Consider the following 19,176-nt stretch of genomic DNA (forward strand, 5'->3'; position numbering starts at 1 on the left):
AAAGCCAGAAGTGGCACTGTGGCTCAAGTAGTAGAGTGCTAGCCTTGAACTGAAGAGCTAAGGGACAGTGCCCAGGGCCAGAGTTCAGACCCCATGACAGGAAAAAAAAAAACAAAGACAGTGCACAGGTGTGATGGAGCCCAATACCCAGGTGTGAAGAAACATATGTAGAATCCCAGCTACTTGGGAAATAAGAGAATGGGAGGACTGGTGTCTGAGGTTAGCTCCAGGCAAAACATGCAATACACTAAAGGGCTGGGGGCATGGCTCAAGTAATAGAACATCAGACAAACAAGGCTAAGGCCTTTCTTTAGTTACTCTATTACCACCAAAACAATAGTAGTAGTAGTAGTAGTAGTAGTAGTAGTAGTATAGTAATAAGACAAACATCTTACTCATGACAAAAAGAAAACTAAGAATTATAATTTTATGAATGAAAATAAAACTTGCCACAATGGTGCTCAGGTTATGTGTATTGGATCTGCTTCTGTGGGCCATGACATATACTCTATCTTTGAAATTTGAGGTTTATTTTCTAGTAGGCTTAATGTTCTGCTATAATTCCTGAGCATGGTGCCACAAAAAGTTTTGATTTCTATTCTGTATACAGACATGTGATTCTAAAAGTTTAAATTTCCATTTATATTTCAGCTTCTGTATATTTGTCAAATCTATGCAAAAGTCAGGAGTTCTGACTCCTGGACAGTTTTTCTCATTTATGACTGTGAAAAAAATCCCTTAAATCCTTTTATTTTATCCATATAATGGAGATACTAATATCCAACAACTATTGAAAGAATTAAATGAGAGCCAATATAGGAAGTGTTTACAAAACTGAAAAATGCAATGTAAAATGTAAAAGATTTTTGTTTTTTGCTATGTTTCTTTGTGGTGGCTTACAAACTATTCTTAGCAGTCACATAATTTTGCTTTTCTCTGCCACATCCTCTGACTCCTGCTTTCTTTTAAGTTCTTTAGTATTTGAATATAATTTAAAATATCGATACATATTCACTTCTATACATATATATACATATATCTGTGTATGTATATCTGTATACATCCATAACATATTGAAAAATCATTTTAATAATTATTTTTAATTCTATTTTTGTAAGAAAAAACTAAATATTGCAATCATCTCCTATCAAACTACTTCTACCGTATGGAAATCCAGCACAGTCTTTATAGCCCTGGGCTACTCTCCTTGAACATAGGATTTTCAAATGCTGCGCAACTGTAAGTGGCTGACTTTGCAGTCTTATTATTTCTGCCAGTTTTCGTAGCTCTTCCACATTCTTTCCACCAACAGCATATGGTTGTGCATGGTCTATTCAGTAAATACTCGTAATTATTCCACTGAGCTTTGGTGACGATGAATGTGTGTGTTATTGGAGATAAATTGTGCAATCTGCAAGGAAAACAAGGATGAGTTTTTGCTCGGATATTTTTACCCATTTTGTGGTGCAGGCAGATGCTCTACTTCATGCAGAAGCAGAAGAGAGCTTTTGGAAAGAGGGATGCTGAGGGCATCACATGCTTTGCCTCGTCCTTATCTGTTTTCATGGCTTATTAGTATGCATTCCACGAACTCTTCTGAAATATGGATGTAGCTATTTTCCATTCAAGGTTATAAGAATAAGGTAATGAAGGCAAAGGCAAAAGAAAAAAAACTAAACTAAATCTGAATGTAAATTTTGGATGATAAAGTATCTAAATATTTTAATGGATTTTTAAAATAATATCAGAGGTCGCCCTCTATGTCTGACAAAATACACATTGAGTCTGACAAAAGTAGCAGTAGCTGAAGTTGTGGCAGCAATCATAAAGGAATTTCTTTGAAGGAGTTTTCTTTTCTTTTGCTATTCTTAAATTTCCTCTGGTGATGATTACTCTCAAAACTAGTACAGTGCTTTCTTTTCTAAATTTGCACTGGAATGAACACTTTCGAAGACACTATAATGATTACTGTCAAAGAAAATCTCATGCTCGATTACCGACACTTTGTATTTCTGAACAGATATAAATATGAAGTATGATCCTAATTCATTTGTTTACCAGAACTAGAAGTAACATCAGGATTTTCTTTACTGGGAGAAAATGACAAAAGCAATAAAATAGTTTTAAGGTGGATTTACTACTGCCATTTCTATCCTGGGTAAATCCTGGCGTTTGTGTTTTGAATCAGAAGAAATCCATCAAGTCACAGTAGGAACAACCACCTTTTATACAAGTTTGAGGTCAGATTCAGTAAAAATGTATTCCAAAAACCCTGTGCATAGTACCAGAAGGTTTATGTGTTTTGGTTTTGCAGATTCATAGGAAGCTAGTAAAGCCCAAAGCAAAAAAAAGTAGTAAAGACATTTGAAAAGCAAGAGGTTTCATAAATCATTTGAATATGCATATAAAATAGTGTGATAATCTCTAATCTTTACAATTTGCCTTGGTTTATGAAAAGGACTGCAGTTCCAGTTAGTTCTTGAAATATCCAGAAGAATACAAAGTTTCTACCCTATCTGAACTTTCACCACACACTTTCTTAAATGATGTCACATAATCCCAATTGTAAAATCTATGGTATTTTGAGCATAGAAGGGAGAAAAATCTGAACTAAATGAAACCTCCATTTAGTCTTTTAGAACATATACCTCTCCTGGACCCTTTTGTATCCCTTCCACAGAATGCTGCTAAGGAATGTCTAGCACTAATGGTACCCTTCATATGAACTATCGTGTTTTCCAAGCTTTAAAGAGTCATCTAATAGCTATTTTGATGAGATGAATGATCTCAATTATAGAACTGGTAGTCAGCTCTACAGAAAGTGTCAGAATTACACAAAGTATTGAATTCACTTCCTTAACAAGGCTCCTATGATAATGGCATGGTCCAGATAGGTAAAGAGCAGGACTTTTGAGGAGGGATATCAGTGTAGATTCACAAATGAATATTTGACCCCGTTGGTCAGTACAGATGCCTTGTTTCTAGTCTGAGAATTACACTGGAGATTCAACTGTTGTTGATGCCTTGAAAACTGGTTATTTCTCAAGATATGACATCTGATTTTCTCTTGTTAATTTAGTTTTCAGCAGGCTTACTGCACAGGAACATAGAGACTTATTGCAGAAACAGAAGAATTATTGATTGATAAAATGATACAACCTAACTGACATATAATCTAAAACAATGGGGCAGTGTTTATGAATGGGTTTGAAGAATATTTTTCACACACTAGAGTAAGGGAAGAAAACAGGCTGAGAAAGACATATGAATAGCACCATTATCAAGTAAAGTTTTACCTATATCAACTTCGGCTCGGTGAGAGAAAAGCGTTGGGAAATGCAGATTTTACCTCAAAATTTTCTGCTCTTAGCCCTGTGCCCCTCAGGTACTAGTTAAAAGCCTCAATAATATGTAAATTTATAGACAAATTTGACTCCTGTGGGCAAAAGTAAAGTGTTTTCTAGCAGTCTGCAAAAGACATACTGATGTTGACTTTTAACATGAGAGCAACATTGTGCATTTCACATAAAACTGTGCTAGGGATTCAAGAGTCTATGTCCAGAGTACTGACAGGATCTCCTGCAGAATCCTTTTTATTATGCTCCATAGTTCATTAGAAAATCCTCCTGCCTTCATGACGAGGTAAGTTTCCACTACATATTGCAAAGGACAACCCTAGGAATCACGAGCACCTGGTAGATAGATTCCATATGTAACAGATTTAGTCAACTTTCAATATATTGCTCCATACTCCATTTAGTATAGCTCCATATTTTCCATTTAGTTTATCTTAGGACTTTGAGCATTTGAACTGTGACCTCACAGATTTTTGTTGTTCATTGAGAAGGCTTAAATGCACTAGGCCTCACTAATTCTAGACATTATCCCATTTAGTAACTAACTTCCTACTGAAACCAGATGACAGATGAGAGTAGGCAAAACCAAGGAAAAATTTCCTCAAGAGGAAAAAGTGCAGTAAATAAAGTAATCAGCTGGAAGAGAAGAAAGCTTAGAGGATGAAAATACAGAACTGTTTCTTGCTAAATCATGAATATTTAGTAGAACATTAATGTTCTACATTTAGTAGAAGATTAGAAGATTCTTTCAATGGAATATGAAAAGTTTTTTAGAGCTCCCAAGATTTACATCCAATCACGCTTCAATAGGTCACATAACAGGCATGCATTTTCTAACATTATATTATAGATCCATTTATTTTAAACATGCAACAGAGTTACACTCCTAAAAGAGGCAAGTAGAAAAGTATTACTAGAATAAGTAGCATAAATACAAACGTTATTAAATCTGTAAGAACAATAATATGCTGTAATTGTTACAGAAGTAAGCAAAGTTAACTTCAAATACCAAATATACCATGAAAGACTATATTATTATAAAACAATTACGCTTATCTCTTCCTTTCTGCCACTTAAATGAAGAAATGTGGGCAGGGGAAACATTAAGCTGTTTCTGAATCAACACCTTAAGAGGCAATGCTTGTTTACCTTCACTTTTAGATTACTGCTTAGTAATCTTCCTAGTAGAAGAACCTGTACCTGGCAGATTCCAGTCCAAAAAGAGGAAGAGACATAGACTAGAATGCCTAAGACAAGGACAGCCATGTATAGAAGTAGATTATCTCAATGGATTCACATAAAATGTATACATTGCCTTCAATCTAAACAGTCCACCTTGTTTATGCCTTTTATGTATTTTAATATTACAAAACCAATTTTTTCCAGTAAAAGCTTTAGAATCACAAAAGCAAATTTGCTGAAAAAAGTTTCTTGATGAAAATAAAGCCTTGTTTTTTATTTGTGCTTTATGAGAACCCGAGTCATTACTGGCCTTAAACATCTGTATCTTTGGGCCTCACATGAAGTGTTTAAAATAATCTCTAAAATACTTCAGTTGTAATGTTCTGTAGTCACTTGCCTTATGACCTTTGTTAAAACCAACAATGTAACTGTGTAGCTGATACAAAGTCCCAAGACAAGATGCTAACTGCAAGAGTCCTAGTATACTTGAAAATACCATACAGAGGGGTAACAATTACATGAGGACATTTTTTATCCAGCATTGTTGCCTCCTCCTTTGTTTCCCTCCTCCTTTGTTTACCATCCCTTCCCATCTCCCCCTCCATCCATCCCCCCTCCCCAGCCAGAAGTTGTAAAGTTCGTTTTTCGACATAAAGTCTTGTACATCTCATTGTTACAATGGATCCACCTGTATCCCTATTTAAACAATTTGTTTTTCCCTTCCCCTCCATAAAGTGTACCAACATCAAAGACAGTGAAAACAGGAGTTATACCATGGGGGAGGGACATACAAAGCAACAAAGAAATCATCTTATAAATATGTTAGAAACAATAGCAAGAAAGAAAAACTATTTGAGTCCTTATCTTGGGGTTCATTTCGCCTAACATCAACTTATCTGACTGTCTGCTTTTCTCAGACATATACTAGTTATTCCAAATAAGGGAAACCATGGGACCTATGTTTCTTTGGGCCTGGCTTCACTTAACATAATTTTTTCCAAGTCTTTCCATTTCCTAACAATATCATTCTTTCTGATGGAGGCATAGAATTCCATTGTGTATATATTCCACATTTTCTTGATCCATTCATCTACTGAGGGACTTCTGGGTTGGTTCCATATCTTAGCTATGGTAAATAATGCTGTAATAAACATAGTTGTGCTGGTAGCTTTAGTATGGCCTTGTTTGAGAAACAACTGCCCAATAAATAAGTGGGTTAAAGACTTACAGAGAAACTTCTCTGAAGAGGAAAGAAGGATGGCCAATAGACACAGGAAGAAATGCTCAACCTCCCTAACCATAAAAGAAATGCAAATCCAAACAACACTGAGATACCACCTCACCCCAGTTAGAATGGCTATAATCAAGAACTCTAATAACAACAGATGCTGGAGGGGATGTGGACAGAAGGGAACCTTGCTGCATTGTTGGTGGGAATGTAAACTTGTTCAACCACTTTGGAAAGTAGTATGGAAGTCCCTCAAAAGACTCCACATAGAGCTCACCCATGACCCAGCAATCCCACTTTTGGGCATTTACCCGAATGATCAAAAACAAGACCATACTAAAGCTACATTGACTTTTTTAAATCAGCAAAACATAAGTATGTGGATGTCAGCTACTCAGCAGTGATTTTCCCTTTGAAGAATAAGAAGGACAAATGTATACGAATGAAGAAAGAACCCCCTGTTATCTATGTAAAAGACATTTAGGTAAGTTATAAAAAATTGTTTCTGCTAAAATTTACAAAAATAATTGCAATTAGTATAGATGGTGCTGAACATGGCACTGTATTTACTAAATGTCCCATGCACTATCTATATGTCTGAGTAGATCTTGCTTGATTAGATGCATTTGGAACTAAGTATAAAGATGAATTCTGAATGGCTATGTGGGTTTTTCTAGATCGGGAGGTACTTAATCTGCTCTTTTGAAAACATTGTCAGCTTTGCAATTTTTGCCATTTCTTCTGGAGAATCATGTGAAAATTACCACAAGTTCACTTTCTCCAAATCTCTTTCAATAGTTCAGATGTCAGCATTACTTCATTTCTCAACATTTCCTGCAAAAGACTTTCTGGAAAAATTGTACTGCATCATTTTGTACTTGGTGGTGTACTAGTGGAGCTAAGTGCTAGCCTTCTTAAAGTAAAATGTAGCATGGAGTTCCTTCTTTTATCTTTGTCCTACAAAATAGAATTGTACCTTCAAGAATACTGAACTCAAACAGTTATCTAAATTCCACTTCTCTCTTCTAGTTTATTTCCACTCAAATCATACATAATTCTCAGCCTGTCAATTATATTCTAAAATGTAATTTTCCATATATTATATAAACATATATAACATATTCTATAAATATACATTGTAAACATATAAATATATATTTCTTTTCAAATAACTTACATTTACTAAACTGTGAAGTGGTACTAATAACCATCAAGGAAAATAAAGCCAGGAAGGGGAAAAGGAAGTGTGTTAATTTTAATTAGAGTGATAAGGAGGAAAATGTTGGAGTAAATGACATCTGTGTAAAAATTTGAAACTTGAGAGAGAGTGAGACATATGCTTATTTGGAGACGATGATGGCAGGCAGACTTACTGCAAATTGAAAAGGCTCTCAGGCAAGCACCAGCCTTCTGTGCTTATAATTTGAAATGGAGTAAAAACAGGAGAGAAGGTTAGGAGATGAGGTCAAAGAAATGATGAGTCAGATAATGCAGGACCTTCAGTGACAGTGACATGGCAAAGAGTTGACTTCTTTTCAAATGGAAAGCTTCGGGGAATTTTAAGCAAATGAATGATGCAATCTGACTCATGTTTTTGCTAGTCATTAGGACCACTATCCTGGCAATTGCAGAAAGGGCAGGTTGTAGCCACATTGGGAGTTATTGTTATAACCCAAGAGAGAGATCATGAAGTCATCCATAGTCAAGTAATGAGAACTTGTCAGATTCCACGTAGACTCTGAACCTACATTCAACAAACTGTCTTTTATACCTCATATAATTATTGAATAAGAAAAGGAATAAAAATTGAAACTTGACCTGAACAGCTAGAAATTCCACTATATCAGAGGAGAAGATAGTGAGTATAATACATATGAAAGGAAATATCTAGAGCTCAGATGCCCAATATACCTCAAAGAACTCCTCCAACTAAAGGGTACCCCATGAAGTGAAAATAAAAATCTGAATAATTGCAGAAATCCATGCTGTACATGTGAATTTGTGAGATGTGACTGCACAAATGATATTCTAAGCCAGCCTGGATAATGAATTTTAGATGAAGAAAAACATTATCACTCTGAGGCAAATGCCACTGATCAACAAGATGAATAGTGATCCAAAATTACTGGAATTACAAACATAGAAGACATCAGTAAACTGATTAAACTGTGTGAATGGAGTAGGAGTGTCTAAGTCCCAGTTTAGTAGGTTGAAGACCCAATTGGAATATTGCATGTAGGCAAGGAATACAGAGGCATGTTTTAAGGAACTTGTTAATAAATGACAGATTAAATTGTGAGGAAATTTAAGATAAAGACAAATGCCTTTATTTTTTAACCTTTTTTTATTGTCAAGGTGATGTACAGAGGGGTTACAGTTACATAAGTAAGGTAGTGAGTATATTTCTTGACAAACTTGTTACCCCTCCCTTATTTTTCTCCTTCTTTTCCTCCTCCAACCCCCCCCACAAGTTGTACAGATAATTTCCAACTTGCATTGGTTCCTCCTTTGTCTATTGTCTCATCATTCTGTCATTCCTCTTCCCTTCCCTAATTCAAAAAAATGTATATACAATACCAGGGGAAAATAATGTATACTTATACCCAATTAAGGTTCCTCATTGTGAGATAAAATGATGATGCAAGAGAGACAGAGAATTAAGGAAGCAATGTTCTAAAGAGGAAAGAAGAAAAGGAAACTTGTAAACAAGTCAATGCTTGAGCATAGCTAAGACCATCAGTATTCAATCCATAGAAATGAGAAACAAAGCAGGGTTTATATGAGACTTTGGAAGACAGAGATTGTTTTTCCATAACTCGTTGAATGTCTATTCCATATTTTATCAGTATAAGGGCAAACAGATATCTTGTGATCTATGGGGTGCCTACAGTCCTGTGGGAACTGTGGGTACAGGAAGCCTGAATGAATCTGTTCATGGAGAATGCTTTCTGCCAGTGGAAATCTGTTGGTTGTGTGATTGCTTATCCTATGGTTTAAGTAATAGAGAGCTACCCTTGAGCAAAAAACCTCAGTGCCCAGGCTCTGAGTTCAAGCCCCATGTTGTGCACAAAGAAAAGTCACAAAATTCATTTACTATTACCAAAACTTTACTGCAATCTCCAGAGTAATAAAATTTTTCTTAAACCATTAGACCTGTATAGACATTTACACCATTTGAGTTCTACTGAGACCAATTTAACAATTCATGATGTTCTATTCCTAGATTGAAATATTTTGTAATTTCTACTCCTGCTTGCATAGCTTGTATGAGGTAGATATTTATTAGTATATGTTTATATATAATATATCATAATTACTAAAAGGGATAATTATATCAAAGAATAACTTTCTAAGTACAATATGTAGCATATATAGAGGAATCATTATTTTATACATTTTAATAAACATTATAAATCCTGCATATGAATATGCACGTGTATACATCCAAATTCTATTTGTTCATCCACATGCAAGAAAATACATTCAACTATCAAAACATATTTTGCAACTTCTTAAATCCTGTTCTTATCAGAAATAAATGGTAGAGAATCACTGAAATATTGCTCTCAAAGTCAAAAAAGTTATTAGATAAACAACCAACAAAACTGTGTTTCATTACAAAGACACTATTTGAAATATTGGAAGCAACAGTTTTGGTATTAACTGGTTTGTTTTATAATCATATTTGATTATAAAAAGAAATTATATTCACAAAGGTCAGTTGCTAATTATATAATTTGCCCACTGGATGTAGGTACTTCAACTAGTAGTGACGTGAGAAGATTTCTGTGATCTCTAGAATATATTATTTTCACATAACTTCAGAAAAAAAGAACGATATGGTGTAGGAAATGTCTAACACACAGAATCCCTTCACCTTTAAGTCTATATATTATTTTAAAGATGGAAAATAAATTGAACAGCAACTCAAAGGAAAATATGTTTGAGTAGATTGTTTTTGCTTCTTTGTCTCTTTCTTAGTACCTTTAAATATTAGTGTACCTAAAGAAAAGGTCCCAATCAAAGAATGGTTAGCTAAGGTTAGATTTCAATTTTACAAAAGCCATTGGTAGGTGTCATCTTGTAAAGTATGGTGAGTAACATTTTTCATACAAAGATACTCCCTATAGCATATGAATATTTTGTCTCTAAGTGTGGTGACATGAAAATTGGGACTATGTGTCTTAAAGAAAGAAACAAAGGAGACAAGTGTAATTATACTGTTTGATCTCCTTTGCAGCTGTGTCCTATTAGTTACCAAGCAGTGGGGAAGTTCTTGGCAATCTCTCACCTTCCTACCAATACAGTCCAAGGAAAACTGGCAATTACAATCACTTATAGGCCACTGAGTGGAGAAAGAAGCACTATTTTTCTTCTCTTGCACAGGTTTATGAGTTAAAAGTTGAGTCATAATTCTCCAAGTTTTGCGTATAAAGCTTCTAAGAAGTTCAAGTTCTATGGTTATCTTTAATATTGTAATAAGCTGCTAAGTACTGTGATGTTTCCAAACACAACCTAGTCGTCAGAGTTGTTTTTTTCCCAATCCTTGGCCTTGAACTCTGTGCTTTGGTACTGTCCCCCTCGGCTTCTTTTGCTCAAATCTAGCACTGTTGCCACTTGAGCCATTGCTCCTCTTCGGGCTTTTTCTGTGATTAACTGGAGATAAGCATCTCATGGACTTTCCTGCTGGGGCTGGCTTTATATCTTTATATCTTTAGCCTTTATATCTCAGCCTTTGTGGTAGCTAAGATTACAGGTGTGAGCCACTGGCACCCAGCCAGAGATATTTTTTAATAGATAGGCATATTTATATATACCTGATAAAAATATGCAAAGCTTGTCTGAGATTTCCATGGTAGAGATAATTATTAGAGCAGTTAAAACTGAACAGACATCCTTAAATCCAGTTAGCACTGTAACAGTTTTAAGTCTCACAATAAACATAAAATAACTACTGGCACTTATATTCTTTAGTATCTAAGGAATTGGGAGCAGAGCAAAAGATATATTATCAAGGTTATATAGTTAAAAAAATTTGGATTAAGGAATTTTACTCAAGTCCTACAGCTTACAAGTCCATTCTCTGAACCTGGTCATTATACTCTTTTATTGCCTAGAGGAACCTTTAAGGAAACATAAAACATTCAGGAATAATGATATAAAAAAGTATCAACAGGTGGAGATGACACTTACTATACTGCTGAACAGCTCATTGGGATCAATAAATTCCTATCGACTGCCTCCTCTCTCATTTAGCTTTAAAGGGACTGTGTCTTTCCATTGCAGATGTTGTGATTTATCAACTTCTTATCACCTACCCTCTTAACAGTGTGATCGAGGCAAAAAGCAAGAGTCTTATACCATCTGGTTTCATTCCAAATGTCTAAAGACTTTATCTTCTATGGTATCTCTGGCTAGTGCAGCACTGAGTTAGGTGTTAGATCACTGAGCAAAGTATGAAGGAAAAAGATCTGAAGAAGTAATGCACTATATTCGAGTCTGCACGTGACAAAAGGAAAGAATGTTTAGGATATATCAAGTTAACAAAAGTTTATACTTCTTCCACGCAGAATCTTTCCTCATAGTTGGAAGGATCAGTTGCAAAATTAAAATGCAAGCACCATTAGTTATAAAGTAGTAAGACTTTCAAGACTCAGAAACAGGGCATTAAATTATGCACAAGACCTTTCTAAGCATGGGGTCTTTCTAGGCAAAAGGTTTTGTACCAGCTTTACCTATCTGAAACTGGCCTGGCTCCACAACCATTTTGTAATGTAACTCTTCGCTGAAATACGAGTATCAGACTGGACTTCCTCACTCAGCTCTAAAGCATTTTTTTCTGAAGTCCTGCCTTCTCTTCCATTTGAATAACACTGGATATTTCTATCATCTATGAAATTGGTTATTACTAAGATTTGATATCAGAGAAATACTCATCATCCTCTGAAAGACACATTAAGTTAGACTCATGGATCTGACCCAATATACATATATAGATGACAAATGAATAGCACATGTCTTTCCTGGTCCCAGGCCAATCCTGTTCAGGAGGTACTGTAAGAATGAGTACTCCAGTGTTAAGATGACCCATTCGTTCCCTTACCATTCACTATGGCCCCAAATAAATGTATTTTCCAAATAAAGAAAAATTGCACATGTCATTCCCTCCTTTACAAAAGGCCGAAGAATTCAGATAGATCTATCAATAATCTCTTTTTTCTCCACTTTGCCCCCAACTAGAAATAATTTTTGTAAAGGTCAGTTCTAGGAAATGCATTTTAAATGGCAGAAAATAGTATGCTAGTTGAATGTATCTTTATTATAATCTTTTCTCTGTTTTGCTATGAAGAGAGAGCTTGCTCAAGTTTCCTTTCTTGGGGCTAGATCTTAGCCATTTTTCTTTTTTTCTTTTCTTCTTGACAGTCCTTCTGTAGAAAGTTTATCTTTTATTAGCTTTTAGGCCTCTAGTCATCAGGCACTGTGAGAATCCTTGGGGGCATGTTGAACTTTTATTCTACTGTTGTTTCTCTCTCCTGGAGCCTTATCTCGATCATTTCTTTGGAAGGCTGTCCCCAGCTTAATATGTGAAGGTTAGTCTCTGACAGAATATTTTAATCATACCAGCATATACCTCAACCACTAGCATTACTATACTAGCCTCATATTTGTCGGTTTAGTTAACATAGATACATATTATAGCATAGAAACTTTGATCATTAATAAGAAAGTATTTAAAATTATATAAATTCTTGCCTACTGTTAGTTTTATTCCTGAATATTCTCATTATAAATTACGTGTGCTGTTAGAATACTTTTTTAAATCCATGCCATTATATTCAATCTATAATAAGGAAAAATTGAACTATGTAACGTGAAGGTAGGGTTGGGCTGGGGAAAGATGAGGGAGAACAATGGAAGGGTGACATTGATCAAGATACATTGTACTACTAACCTGACTTCTGGAATTGAAACCATTGGTATAAGTACTTAATAATAAATACATAAATATTTTTAAATACACAAAAGTTATACTGATATGTAACATAGTTCATAGTCTTCCTTTTTCAATAGGTGCCACTTAGATAAGAAAACTCACATTAAAATATCCCTCTTTGAAATATTGCTGTATGAGTTATGGGTTGTTTCAATGTTGTTTTATCGAACAATTAAATTTATAACATAAATTAAATGTTTATGTCGTTAGCCTGAGGGCAGAACTAGTCTTTGGGACTTATTAGCAGAGGAATGCACTAAATTAGAAATATATGAGAGAAGGTTTATTTTCTTTGTTGGCCTCCAAATAATTGCTGTAAAATAAGCTTATTGCTTTTGCCAGCTGTGACTCTCATGAAAGAATAGCAATTCAAGCTCCAGTCTCTTGATGTGGTTACATATCTATTGTCAGTTTTCTTTTTAAAGTTCCCCAAATAAACATGTACGCCAATTAAGCAAAATAAATAAGGGAGGAACTTGCTGTGCCCTCATGACATTTTCTCATTAATTCTAGGAAATGACTCTGGGACTTCTTCCCATTATTATCCAATAGATTAAATGGCATCTTCTCCCAAATGACTCAGGTAAAAGTGCCAGGTTTACTTTCATCTTGGACTCTATACTATTTGAATGAACACCAGACCAAGCAGTGCCCTTTGAGGCAGAAGATGCCTTTCTTCATAATGTCATCCATTAGAGAAAGGTTTGAGGAAAGGTCAGCTTTACCCCTGTGTAAAAGAAAATGCTGACAATTCATGTAAAGCCACTGCTTGTTTGTGAGAAGTATCTGTATTTCAAGATTTGATGCAAATTTTCCCATGGAAAAGATTAGACATAATACAAAAGAGTTGGATCATATTCACAATTATATACCACATATTAAAATGTAGTTAACTTTTAAATACTATAACTCTGAAGTATGATGGTGCGAACTATTAAGAGTTAAATGCCTCTTACTCTGCCAGTCTTTATCAGTCCAAATGTAGGCTAAAAGCAGCATCCCTAAATGGTTATATAAAGAGAATGCAAAGAAATAATAATTTTCTATGGAATATGAAGAAGAGAACTAAAAAATAATATAAAATATAGTAAATAAGAATAGCAAGATGCCGTCTAACACTATATAGTTAGTACCTCTAGGTATATAGGATCAAGAATCCAGTTTGAACTGGACAAAAGTCTCTGTCATTGGGATAAGGGCCTCATGGCGGGAGCTCTGATGACAAGGAAAGCAATACAACTCCGGCTAAGCCATCACTAAGATCTGTTACTGAGTAGAGTGCTATTGTATATTATCTTCCACTGAATAGAATAAATGAGAAGCAAGAATGAAAGACAGCAGTATAAATTGGGCTTTTTGGTCTTGAGACCAGAGGTTGATCTGATTGTAAAATACAGCAAAATTAGTCCATACATATAACTTTTCTGTGTGACAAGATACTATATTTTTTAACACACACACACTTTTTTAGTATTTATGAAAGTTTTTGAATGTAAGTCTTGCAAACCATGGACAGTTTGAAAAATATTAATGGAAAAAAGACATTAAAATTTTAAGCTGCTTTTTCTACCTAAGTGAAATTTTGTTAATAATTATATCACTTTCTTCCTAGTTTTTATAGCTGATACTGAGACATCCTCCGAAAATTATATACAAAGACAGCCCTGCCCTCTGAAACATTCATACCAGAAAATGGGTACTGGTATGGGGGAGGGGAAGGCCAAGGGAAGATAGGTAGAAAAATGAAGGGGGAATAGGGGAGAATGAGCCAAGAATTCATTATATATACCACAGAATTGAGAAATATAAGAGCAGGGATTGGTCGAAGGGGGGTAAAGATGTTGAAAAGATGAGTCAGATCAAGATGCATTATATACAATATACTGCTTTATTAATGGCAAAAATTCAATACATAACATAAAATTAAGAAAAGTGAGCGAAGGGGTGGGTTAGGATGGGTGGGTTATAATGTTGAAAAGGGTGACATTGATCAAGATGCACTGTATTCATAAGCTGCTTCGGTGAATGGCACCTCCTTTGTACAACTAATTAAAGATAATCAATTTAAAACAAAAGGAGAAAAGAAATACAGACAGAACTTATCCACACACGAAAGAACCAGCCTGAAACTTCTATTAATTTTTAATTCCTTTCTGTGACACACATAAAATGGGTATTTCACTTGACGTGTTATCTTTCTACTTTAAAATAGTATAGCAAGTAAAATATAAAATATCTCTATGACTCTTCATATAGAAAATTCCCATGTTATAAACATCTAGTCATAGGAAACACTGTACACTAAATTCTTCTCCAAGCACCTTTATTTACCCTCAATAGGTTTATTACTGTCTACAGGACACAATATTGTATAGTTAGATATGAAATGTAATGAATAATTTCTGTTCTCAAGTTAATTAAAATTGTGATAAGAATCAAGACCATTGACTAATCGACACAATACAAAATAAAATTAGTCCTATCCGAGGAACAAAACTCCTGTTTGCAATTCTTACATGTCTCACCATCTCTTTAAATGATGCTAATTTAGCGAGCATTCCTTTGAGAAAAGATCCTATCAATATGCTCTATGGCCTTGGGAAGAAGTCTGCAGCTACAAAAGAAGGAAAACCAAGTTGCCAAACCTACTGATAATATATGAATATGTCAGCTTCAGGCTTACAAGGCAGGAGAGAGAAAGAAAAGCATTTTAAAAGACAGCAATCCAAATTCTACTTTCCCTAAAATTGAAAAGATTCTAGCATTGCTGTCCAAATGCCAATTTGAGATTTATTTGTGCCATGTCTATACTGACTATTATCTCATTTCAAATGTCAAGTTACAAGTTTTAAACAACAGAAAACCAACATCTTTTTTAACCTTACCCGGAGGTAAGGTTAAATCTAGGATAGTTTTAACACAAACGTAGATATTTTCAAAAATGGGTTTCCACTGTGTAGAGTACATTATCGAAATAGATGATATTTAAATTTTATATATTTTTAGTTTATCATATGGTAAAATTGATACAGTTCCAAAATTAGGATGTTCAACAGCTACAGAGTCACAAAATCTACCTTGTATAATCTGTTCTTGGTAATAGTCTTTCCCTGTCTTTTACTCATTGATGCGGTTAATAGCACTATAATTTTCTGTAGTGTCATATAAATCAAATCAAGCCAAATCAAATGATATATTAAGTAAACATTTAAGATCATTTGCTTTGTGGTTGTTTTGAATGGTTGGTGGTCCATCCATTCCCTCTTTGAGAGAAACATCATTAGGACTGTTGGGTAAATAAAACTGCTATAGATATTTCTATATAGGTTTGAAGATGAGTACAAGTTTTTATTCCTTAACTATCTAGGAATGGGACTCCTAGATCATATAGAAATATTTATTCATGCACTGTTGAACCGCTTTCCAGCATGACCCTACCACTTCACACTCACATATGATAGCTCTGTTTTCTCCATATCCTTTCAGTTATTTTCTGTGGCCAGACGTACTTGTTAGTCATTATAATAGATAGGTGTCATATCATGTATTTGATGGACAATGACATTGCATAGAAACCGCTGGTTTTTATGAGTGAACACATGTGACCTGATGATTTCATTTTAGGAACATTTTACAATTTTAATGGCATTACATGTTAAAGTTTTAATAATTATAGACTTTTTCTTCTTCATAAACTTAGATTGATTGTGGTTTAAAGAAATATATCTACTTCATCTAAATTGCCAAGTGCATATGTCTAGAGCTTTACATATTGTCACAATTGTGATGGCAATCTTCTTTCTAGAGATTTATATATTATATAATATAAAAATAGTGTGCTTTCCATGTGTTTTTCTCTAATGTATAACTATAATTACACTGATTTCTTTTCTCTCCTGTTTTCTTTCTTATACTAAATTTAGAATTAACTTTGTTTTATTTTTGTTCTTTGTAATATATATTATTTTGTAATATAGGTATTTGATATTATACATTTCTTTATAGGCAATATTGTATACATTCCACAAATTTTGATATGTTGAATTTTATTTTTGATTACATCAAAATAACTTCTTCTTTCTCTTGGTATTTCCTCTAGCACTGTACTTAAACAAAAACGTGCTGATTAATTTCAGGTATTAAGATTAATTTCAGTTATTAACTATTAACAAATTATTAACAATGTTCTTACAGTCCTTCCTTATTGTGTCTTACATTAATTCCATTTCATGAAAGATTACTTGTGTTTTTAAAAGAATATTATAAAGCTTGTTAAGTGTGATACAGAACACTGTCTACATTCTTAAATGAATTAAAATTTTAATTAACATCTATTAATTTGAAAGGCATTTTGACATTTCTATACATACATATACGCCACCCAATTCTTTCCCTTTCTCACTATCCCTCATCTACCTTATACTCTTATATCCTTCTTTAAACAATCTCAACAGGTTTCAATGTTTTTCTTTCACACGTGTTTTTAGATTATTATTTGATCATATTCCCTCTGCACTGGCCTTCTCTTGTTCTGCTGGTACCTGATCCATCACAGGTCATGCTTGACCCTCCTTGTGTTAATTTCTTCAGTTTTGAGTCCAACTTTATTGTACAAATGAGCTTTAAAGGTTGTTTCGTCATGAATTTTCACATTTCCATGGATTAAAGTTTAGTTAGATTGACTTCCTCTGTTTCTAATATTCCAAATATAACATATTTGTTCAAATAAAACTCTCCATTTACAAAGACAAGGAAAATACCAGATGTTTTTCTTCATTCCTAGCAAGTAAGAAACTACATATACAAGCAACAGCCATTCATGAATTTTAAGGTTTTTGGTTTTATCATTAATTGAATCTGAATGAGATGGAAAGTAGAAGCAAAAGTTACATGTAAGGTCTGATACGAATATCTTTCTTACTAATGTATTTGATTTATTTTTTTGTATTTGTAAAAAAATCATTAAAAAGACACAATTATAAATTAAATGTCAAAACTGTTTCTTCCTTTAAAAAACTAGAGTAGCCTTGAAGATATACAGGTTCTCATATTGCCTATCACTAAGGTAATGATTGACCAATTCACGTTTTGCCATGTCTCTGTACAATGAAGTATAAAATTCATTGAATTAATTTGAGGAAAATATAGAAATAATACCAAAATGTATTATACTATAAGCATGCATTTTAACCTTTAAGTAGGTTAATTTCAGCTTTCTAGATATAAAACATTTTCCACTAGCTGCTGTTTGTTCAGGATTTGTTCAGCTTTACTTTGATGATTCCATAAATCTCACTGTTTCATTACTCTTGTCCATTGCCAGAAAGAAGTAAATCTCAGTCTGTATCTTAGGGAACTAAAAATAAAATCCCATTATATTCATTTACAAGTCTTAATTGATAGCTCTGTAAAAGTTTTTCGATTTCTAGCACTTCATTACAGATATAATATTAGATCAATTTAATATTGCAAAAGGAGTTAGAAGAACTATACTTGTAGTTTGGCTTTTACTCATAATGACTAGAAAGTGTTCAATGTGTATACTTTTATGTTTGCAAAAGAAAAGTTATCAGGAAGAAAAGCTCAAAGGATCTTTCATTTCTGCACCTGTGGTTGTTGGGGAGAGAGCTAGGCTTCTGTGATCTACATAGAATGTCATCCCAATACCCCGTTGGTAAGTGTTTCAAGACCTTGGATAATTCTGAGTTTAACACTTTTCAACTAAAAGCAAGTTGAATATTTGCTTCATATGCTCATGAAGCTGGATTCAAAAGTGGCTGAAAGCCCTACACATAGATTAATATTGAAAAAGTAATTTTTGAAGAAGCATTTAATTAACTCATACATTTGTACTTTGTATAATGGCTGTAATAAGTGCTTTCTGTTGTAACTTAGAAGAAGGTTTACAACACTCTCAACCTAAAAGAAGATAGTAATATCCAAATGTAGAAAAAATGATTTCTAAAATGACAAGGCAGAGATAAAGAAGCTGGTGGGTAGACTTGATTTCCAATGGGTTACCAGTTGGACTTGGTACACCCACATCTTTTTTTATTGTAAAGGTGATGTGCAGAGGGCTTGCAATTATATATGTAAGACAATGTAAACATTTCTTTTTGAACAGTGTTACTCGCTCCCTCATTTTCTCCAGCTTCCCTTTCACTCCCCTCTCCACTAAGTTGTAAAGTTAATTTCCACCATAGTGTCTAGTGAGTACCACTGTTGAATTGGTTCTTGCTTTGTCCCACTGTTTCTGTAAGTCTCTTACCCTTCCCTAAATCAGAATAAATTTACATACAAGACAAAGGCTACAGAAATAAAAAAAAAACAGTGACAACAAGGCATAAACCAAAGGGGAAAAACAGAGAAAAAAGAAATAGTTGTAAGCATTACATTATAAAAAACTCTTGTTTCCA

Source organism: Dipodomys merriami, unplaced genomic scaffold (genome assembly GCF_024711535.1).
Source record: "Dipodomys merriami isolate MVZ:Mamm:240054 unplaced genomic scaffold, mDipMer1.0.p SCAF_112, whole genome shotgun sequence".
In the NCBI taxonomy this organism is placed as follows: Eukaryota; Metazoa; Chordata; class Mammalia; order Rodentia; family Heteromyidae; genus Dipodomys; species Dipodomys merriami.